Raw genomic sequence first — 10,228 nt, forward strand, 5'->3', positions numbered from 1 at the left:
TTACAGAAGACTCAATGAAACTTTTTAAATGTAAGGTAAAACTAAAAATATTATTTAACTTTTAGTCTAAAAATTAACATCGAAAAAGACACACACATGCTTATTTAGGGTGGTTAGAATTTAGATGTTTAGTTGAGAAGTTTATATTAAACAAGAGTATACTTATAAATTAAATAATGAAATTTATTGAATTAAGGTAAACAAAGTTTAATAAAATAAAATAAAAAAATCACAACATGTGTACGGTAATAATAGGTTGAATTAAACTCTTTTAAATACCTCATATTGGTAGGTGAGCAATTTTCTTTTAATATATACTTAGTAAATATGCAATCAATCTGGCAGGATAAAACTCATACACATTATACAAAAATTAAAAGAATTTTCTTCTCATCAAATTGTTTCATGGTCTCTTGGAAGAAGATAGAGAAAATACATGAAGAGCTGTGAAGATATAATGTGAAGATATGAAGTTTGAAGTTTCTCAATCATGAAAGAAATTATTATAGAGATAAGAATACTTATTTTGAAATTGATGAAAGACTAGATTTTAAGTGATTTCATTATTTTATTTTTTATTAGTTTAGAGTTTTTTTATAATAGATTTTAAGTATCTTTATTTTGTTTTGTTTTTGTATGTTTCTAATCACGAATTTGGTTTGACCTCATATAAAAAGTTATGTTGTATATATGAACCCCTAAAAAGATTTAACATAATTGTTCCTCTATAATATTTAGATAAGAATATAATATTTAAATTCATTCTGTGTATAATAAGCCATTTTTATACATGTAAAAAAAGAGACAAGTACCACGTAAGCAAGCAAAATCTTATATAAATCATTTAACCAAATTTTAATCAAATAAAATAAAAAAAATAACTTAAAATGAGTGTATGTTATATAAGTTCAACCAAACTCTTTAAAATACCTCTTTCGTCATATTGGTAAGTAAGCAATTTTCTTCAAGCAAAGATAATCAATTATGTAAAATAAAACACGTTTTATAAAAACATCCAAAAAGATGAAGTTATGATACGATTTTGCATGTGAACCCGTAGAAAAAATTTAACTTTGGTCTTCCCTGTAATATTTAAATTCGTTCTGCCTAATATATATATATAGTTGATTCGTTCTCCAAAATTCCCTTAACATTACACTGTAATATATAAATTTTCATTTTTCTCGTCTTTCTTCACGATTAATTGTTCAAAGGGTCTCTTAATATGAATTCTGCACGCCGTGTCGTATAAGAACATTAAAAAATTTCAATCCAAATATTGGAAAAAAATGGAAGAGGTGTGACAGCAACCATTTTGAGAGAGGGGCGTTGCTTATGCTCATATATAGTATTGCAGGAATTTTACATTAAGAAGGCTATTCACTAGGTTTCTTTTTGAGTTGGTTCAAGTTTTTCACCGTTAGGTTTCACAAACTGATATTAAATTCTTGTAATTAACCTCAATAAATCTGATCTTGGAGGAGTAAATTAATTTTGGTAACCATTTTTATGTTGTAGGAGAACAAGCAAGTTGAGAGATTAAAACCTATTCTGATGCGTCCATTAATTCTCTTTTTTCATTCTCTAAAGTACAGCCATAAATGGAAAGAATATGTTTCCATTTTTTTGAGTTGCAGAGAGGACTTATCAATAAAGTAGTCCCGTAATTAAAAACGCACGTGAAGGCCAACGAAAAGAAGAAGAGGGAAATGGAATGCTTTGCGTAGTTGATTTAAATCCGCACATTAATTGGATTCCTTATTATCTGCAAAATACTTAGGTTATTAAGACAATGTCTAATAATCGTTTCAAGTCCAAATAGCTATCTCGAAGAGAATTAATCTCCCTATGATGTAAGATTATTTGAAAAAATTGTTTTGAAAGCAAAACACGCGAGGTTAACTAGTTTAACGATACTCTAATTATTTAATTAATTGATTATATCAAAGATACAGCAAAACCTGGTAAACAGGACTACAATTTTGTGAAAATGTCTGTTATTAATTAGTAGTGATTTTAATCAGTGAGAGAGAGTGAGAGAGGTGTCAAAATCAGTTTTTAATCCTAAGGATTAATTGAAATGGCGTGTAAGTATAGCATCAAGAAAAGTACTTCCAAACCGTCTGCCTTAGTTTTTCATTCTCCAATTCCATGCAGATGGCAAGTCAAATAAAACATTGAAACATATAGTGAAGTAACTATTATTCTAATGTGTTTCTTAACCGATTGAGATTTCATACCCCACGAAATCAAACACTTATCTTCCCATCAAAATATGAATACAGTTTGTCTGTGAACATCATGTTTGTGTTTTGAAGATAAAATTACCACACAGAGTTGAAATTGGTAGGTCTATCCATCCAACTGATGAATGGTATCTTAAAACCAAATTGTCTTCTTTCTAATAATTCAACTAAGTATAAACAATGGAACACTTCAATAGCAACATATAGGTTTCATCTCAAACACTCAGGGATTAGTTCAACCCTCAAAGGATATGATATAGAGCCGAATAAATGCACTTTTCAGATTGTCTTACATATCAGGTTTGAGTTTCGGAAAGGCCATTCACCATTTTCCCCAGCATATAATTTTGATTATCAGTTTAATCTATTCTTTGTTGATAAAAAAAAAGTGTATGTTATTTAAGCTAAAGATTTTCATTAATAATAAAATTACTAAGTTGAGGACTACACAGTTGCTACTAAAACTTTACTACATGTTGGAAGGGATGGTTGTAATTCCCTCATAATAAAAACTATTGTTTGGACGTGTCTGGTATGAAAATTAGCAGTTGATTTTGACGAAGAAAAATGGTAACTGTAAAGGGAAAATAAATATTTAATAGAAATCCTAGCTACAGGCAATTGTTTTCAATAAAAAAATCGGAGAAAAATGATTTTGGTCTTGCTGTCATTATTACGAATTGAAATGCTGCACATAACTAACTAGTAAAAGCTTATGCCTGGTCACAAGTAAGAACAAGTCCAGCAGTATTAATTATCCCAGTCATACAGTATTAATCCTGCAAACTCTTAATTGTAATCATAAATTAATCCTTTTTGTAGCCTTACGCGACTTTTCATGAAGATCATTCTGTCAAAGCAAAAAAAATTGACCCGTTTCACCAATAGCATTCTTGCATACCACCTGAAGACTCTTCAACTCAAAAACATTTCTTGGTGTATGCAATCTTGAATAAGTAGATTTTTTTCTTATTTTGCTGCTCAGCGAAGATAATCAGATCAAACCAATTGCATATGTAAAGATGACCCGTCTAAATTAAAGGGTGTGAACTGTATATTATAGCTAAGCAAAGTTTTAATAAAGAAGAAATTGGAAATGAAGTTGAGGTGGTCTCTCAGATTTGAAATGACTACAATAGAGCCCTAGAAGGTTGAACTCTCATGAATGAAATGCATTCTTAAACAACCATAAAAAGGGCATGGAGTTAATTAAAGATGATAACGCGACAAAGCTTGGTTTCCCCAAATAGTCTTAATTAATATTTACTCCTGTTGTGTATTTATTCCACATCGCAGTGATGATTTAACAGATATAGTATAGGAGGATTTCTCGTGATACTTTGTTAGCTGTCATTCCAATTTACACTGCAAAACTATTTATTTATATCGTACACTAATATTTTTAGCTATTACTTAATTATAGCACAACTCGAATAATTAATCCGACAACCATTCAATCAAATAAACTTTCTGGTTGAATGTTGTAAATGTCATGTTAATAAGGTAGAACGTACTATCGTGCGACATGTTGTAAAAGTTAACTTTAATTTATGCACCACGTCTTTCACAGAAGCTGTTTGTTAAAGGAATCATAAGAAGGTAATATATTATATTGTTGCTTGATTCAAAGCAAAATATGTGCCACAACAACAGAGAAATAGACCGTTAAAATGATGGTAGCAGTTCTACATCATCTATCTCTTATGCGTGGTGCGAGTGTGGGGAGAAGCAGGAATAGAAGGGTTTGAAATAGCTTTCAAACAGTGAATGCAAACTTGCACAGCCAAACATCCATTTCCTTCAACTGTCTATATATGAAAACCACAACACCTTTTCTCTCTCATTCACCTTCCACGTAACCTAAGCAACCCACCATTTTCATCATCATAACCCACACCCTAAATTTGACATCAACAGTCCCTCAAAATCCTCAACAAACTACTTTTGACTCTTCCCATCCAACTATTTTTTGTACGCATTTATATATATATGGATATCACACACCACTCTCTCTTTCTCTGTATAATAACGTATATATATCATCATACATATATATATAGATAGACGCATTTTTGTGCAGCTTGCAGACCCTAACTTTCCTCAGCTTCCCCTTTTGGTCATTCTCATTAAATATATTCTGTTACAACCACGCTAGCTTCATTAATTCAAATGTTGCAAAAGTAGTATTCCAAAGTTCAGCAAACCCCCGATTGGACTTTTTACAGACTGAAGAAGGTAGAGTGAAAACCATACCCTTAATAACCATACCAAACTCCAATTATATTTTTTTTCTCCTCTTCTCTTGGACCTATCGTGATGTTTTTACATGCTTTCTTGCATGAAGAAATAGTTGGTTGAATCTAAATTCACTCCTGCAGCTACATCAACAGATTCATGGAACACTTTGTGTAATCCGAGGAGAGTGAAGTAACCCACAAGAATGTACTTGTGTGATGGACTTCAGTTCCTTGCTTGCTCTCCTAGGCATACAATATATATTATTATTATAAGTATTGAGTGTGGAATTTTATTCTATTATAATAGGCCCACTCAGGTAGGGTTCGTTGGCAAATGAGTAGTTTTCTTTGTTCCTTGTCTCGCAGTTTCAGCCAAAAGCGACATCCCCATTCTGCGCTGTGATAAACCTCCAAAATGGTATAGTTAGTGGCATCAGACAGTGACACTTCACCTACCTACACAGCTACCCTGTTCGTGGTCCGTTTTTACTTTATCAACGCTTAAATTCCTTAAACTAATTATCAACTAATGTTTAGTCCAACGTGCTTAGAGTCAATTCCTCAAACAATATTTCTGCAACTTCCCAATGGGCTTGCATTAGCAACTACAAGCCCATAAACAAAAACGCCACCATTACTGTGTTAGTTTAGAACCTACCAAAGCACACTACCATTCACCCTATTTTATCACGTTTTAATTATTTTTACTCATTTTTATAACTATTTTATCTCTTTATTAATTATATCAAATATCTTATCTTGTAATCATGTGATAAAGTTATATAAATTGGGTAGAGATGTGTTTGTTTTTTTTTTCTGTTATAGTGTGTTTGAATTAGAGAGGAGATTTGAAATAGTGGATTTGAAGTAATTTGATAGAAAAATGAGGTTGTTTGGATGGGAGTATCTTAGTGTAGATTTGTGAATAAAGTTTATTGAAATTTGTGAGTAATGTGATGGTTGTGTGAAAGTTTGTAAGTGACTTGATAGATATAATAAATTTAAAATAATTATAAAAAATTTAATGTAAAAAATTTAAAATTAAAATTAAAATAAATTAAAAATTGATAAATAATAATAAAGATACATATTAATAATTGAATTTTAAATTATTTTTTATTTATTATTGTATTATAATATAAAAATATATATTAAGCATTATCTTTATATTTATATGAAAATATATTTTTTTATATATAATCAATTTATACATAATTAATTTTAAAAAAGCTAACTTTTTTTCACAAATCTCTTCACATTATAAAAGAAAATTTAAAAGAATGTAAATGCATCGTTTTTTATAATTTTCTATATTTTTTTCTTGTGTTTTTTCGACTTTCTCTTTAATACTTTCCTTTATCACTTTCTTTGTCTTTGTTATCTTTAGAGACAAACGGACCATTAGTTATCCGTTCTCTGTTGGGAACCTAATCCACGTGATGGGATGTTCAAATCAAAGTCGGTGAAGACTTGTACTATTTGCCGTCATTGTGTAGAACTAAGGATACTACTTTATCATTTCATTCAACATTTTTTTAGTATTCGTTGGTTGCTACAAACAGATCATGTGACTAGTTGTGCTGTGTACACCAGGCATGCTTAATGCCTTTTCTTCCCGTCAACTTGGCCCAGAAAAATTCATTGAAAAATTATTCTTGCACTAAAATTCAGGAGAGAGATAAAAGAAATAGAAAATAAATGGTAAGATAGGTGATATGATAAAATAAACAGAAACAGTATTGTAAAATTATTTAGACAAAAAATATTTATACATTCAGAGTACGTATATATACTTTGTGACTGAATAATAGAGTGATATGTATATTAATAGTGTAAAGATATTAAAGTAGTATGATGTTATTGTGTTGAATAGAATGACATCTTACCTACCGATTCTTAGAAGGCATTTAAGAAGGGAAATAAAAAGATATAGTTCTATACTAACATGATTAGTGTAGGCAGAGTGAACTTGATATATAGTGATGAATATTGCATGTATGTAATCAACCTCCCACTAGCTCAATGGATATCAGCTAATCTCACATTTTATTATATTCTGCTGACTCTTATGTCTGTCTAATCATTTTCGGTAAATTCGCAATTAAGAACAGCTTATGTGTGTTAACACTGTATTCAAATATCTCAATGGAGAGAAATATAACCTCAAACCAGCTTCTGAAACAGTGCAACAATGGAACAAACCAGTTACCAATAGCACTATAAAATGAGATGGTTTAAGTACTATCCCAACTACAAATGTGACTTACCAAAAATTATTAAATAAAAATTAATTAATTATTATATTAACTAAATTAAATATTATTTTAAAAATTAAAATATTATTAATATAGAATAGTTTTTATTATTAATAAATAAATTTTAAATTGATATCTAATTTCCTACTACTAAATTTTAACTACTAGTTTTAAAATCTACAATTTAGTAACTAAAACATTATTAATTAATTAAATATTAATTTAAAAATTATTTATTATTATAAAAAATATTTTAAATATTAATATTTTTTTAATTTCTAAAATAATATTAATTTAATTAATATAATAATTAATAATTATTTTTTAATAAATTTAATTTATATTTAATTATTTTTATTAATATATAAATAATTACTACTTAATTTTATAAAACCTTTACAAGGTGTAGGAATCTACATAGGAGGTGAGAGACAAATCAGCCTAAAAGAAATTTTATATACGAATTGAAATAACATTCAAATATTCTAATTTTATATATTATCAAAAAATTAAAATTTTAATTTGAGTATTCATTTTCTGTCAAAACAACAGAAAATGTCATAATATATATATATATATATATATATATATATATATTATTGGTTTGACAACAGTGGCAAAATTGAAGAGGACAGGAAGAGCATAAATCATTGCCTGCATAGACTTTAAGAATTGATGATATTATAAAGTGAACTGATGATGTTTTCGAGAAACGTTACAGTGGTTCGTTGGTCAAACTATCCCTTCATCATAAAACCTATACAAGAATAATCATCAAGAGGGGAGGGCAAAAAGAAATTACTTGAAATTCATGATATAGATAAAAAGGTAAAAGGAAAAAAATGTCAAATTAATATTTATTGAGCGTTCGAATATTATTGAAAACATATAGAAAAAATATATGATCTGCTATATTTGAAATTTTTAATTAACTTCTAAATAAATTTTTTGAATTATCAAATTATACAGTATCATTTTTACCAACTATTATACCATTAATATCTCCATATTTTATCAATTTAATCATTAAATTATAAATTTATATTATCTTTACTGTTTTTGTTTTGTAAGACCTAAACATGAGTGTATTTCAAAGAAATTATATTACTTTAATTTTAATCTATAACAAGAAATAGATGTAAATTTAATATGCATAGCTTATATTACAAATATAATTATTTTATGTATGAGTTAAAGATCAGATTTTGAAAAAATAATAATGCTTTTAAATTAATTTATTCACATAAGTTTGTTATTTATTATTATTACTAGCCATATTTTTAAAAATATTTTTAAACTTTAGATGAAATTTAAAATTATATTTTAATTTCTAAAAGCAAAAAATTATATAAAAAGGAATTAGAAACGTATTTAATATTTTAGGAATTTTGGAACTGGAACCTGTACTTTAGCCCTTATTTATAATTTGGATTTTATCATCACTTTTAAACCCTTGTCTGTTATCTTTTGGAATAACCTCATCAAGAGTTTGGGTTTTATCAGATCAAAGATATCTGGGCCTTAGGGCCCACTTTTATTTAAAAAAATGTCTTGGTGTTATAGCTTTACGGAATTACAGTTTTTTTTCATTATTTACAAATTCTAATTAAAATTTAGGGTTCAGAGTTTAATTAAAATTCTAGGTTACGTATCTTAGAGGTATAACCAAAATTAGAGGTTTTGAAAAAAAAGGTTGGAGTCTGAAAATTCTAGACACCTTTAATTTAAGAAGTCATAGTAAGTGTTTAATTTGTATCATTTCTAAAAATTGATCTTTTTATTTTCTAATGAAAATTATACTAAAAATACAATAGAAAATAACTTTAAAAAATCCAAGTTCAATTTTAGTAAGATGTTTATTTATAATCATTTATCTCTTGACTATAAATGAAAAAGAAGTGTGGGACAAAATTTGCTTAAACAAATATTCTCCAATTTTAGAAGTCTTTACAAGATATTTTCTAAAATTTAAATATTTTTTAGAAATAAAACACGAAATTTGTAAGGATATAGAAAATAACTTTAAAGTAGCAGGGGTACATTTTAAGTGACATCTTTATTATTAAAATAAAAAAATAAAAAGAGTATATAAATAGAAAATTCAGTTATTCAGGTTTCATTTTAAAAGAACCACCATCCCTCTAAAAGTTTTCTTTTCCTTTCCTCTCCCTTCTTCCCAAGATTCTGACCTCTTTTTGTACCCTTTTCCTTTTCTCTCTTTCTCTCTATGATTCTAAACCTCAGTTATCAGTTTGACGATCGGAGTCTGGGACTCCTGGCAATACTCTACAAGATTGTCCGATCAAAATTTTAAACAGAGTAAGTTCATTTTTGTCAGCTTTAAGGTTAATCTCTGTTAACGGTCCTAGTTATATAGTTAGATTTTGATTAGGAATCTGTGGTGCAGGTTAATTACCTTTAAGCTTTTGAAGCTCTTAGTGAGGTAAGGGAAACTAGTCTTATTATTTTCAATGAAACCCTAGGTTAGAAGATTCTGGATGTGGGGATGACGTGGTTACCAATTCCAATTGTTTTTGCTGGTAGGATTGTCTCTTTTGAACAGTAAAGTAATATATTGACTGGAATGGTTGATTTTGAATCTTTTATATTGATTTTAAGGTGAATAATTTGTTGAAAGTGTTTGTGATTGAGAATTGAAAGTGTTTGAATGATAATATAAATGAGTTGAACTGTTTTTTTTAATATTTTGTTGAATTACTTAAGTGAGATGTTTGATGAGAAGTGGTTGTGTGATTGTAGATGATGATTGATTTAAAGAGCTTATCTTTGGAATTAATTATGTGTTTAAGTAAAGTTTGAGATATATTTGGATTGTTTAGAAAGTTTAAATATGATGTGATTGAGTGGTGCATTGATATGTTAAATGATGCATGTAATGAGGTTAAAGTGTGATCAAGACGTAGTATTTCATACCATGTTGAGATTATTATTATGGTGTATTAATTTGTGAGTCTCCTGTGAATGAGACGATCCTATTCTACAGATAGAATGAAATCACATAGATGAAGTTATTCAGTTGGTGAGAGTCGAAGGAGGTCCATTTGGCTGAGTCTGAGATTTGAAAGAATTTATCAGAGCATATCAAATGGATTTACCCTGACATATGAAGATGATGAGATATTGAGATAATTATGTGCATGGTTGTGTGGGTTTCACAGCAGTAGTATAACATGTGCAGGTCTCTGGATGCTAATTTCAATACACGAGTCTTTCGAAAGTAGAGTCAAGTGTCTGAGTATGTGAATCAGTAGAAATATGACATGAGTAATGTGGATGATGAACGTGATAAAACCTTGATGAACTTGTGAAAATGTGTGAATATTGATGGTTTATGTTGATATTTAAAGTGTTATATTTGAAATTTTAAAAATAGCTAGCTTACCATGTGCTTTGTCTTGTGTTTGTTTTCTATAATCTGTGATGAGTGTTAATTTATATAGGAGGAGATGAAGTTGCAGGTGATAGAGCT

Source organism: Phaseolus vulgaris, chromosome 9, assembly GCF_051622355.1.
Source record: "Phaseolus vulgaris cultivar YP4 chromosome 9, ASM5162235v1, whole genome shotgun sequence".
Classification (NCBI taxonomy): Eukaryota; Viridiplantae; Streptophyta; class Magnoliopsida; order Fabales; family Fabaceae; genus Phaseolus; species Phaseolus vulgaris.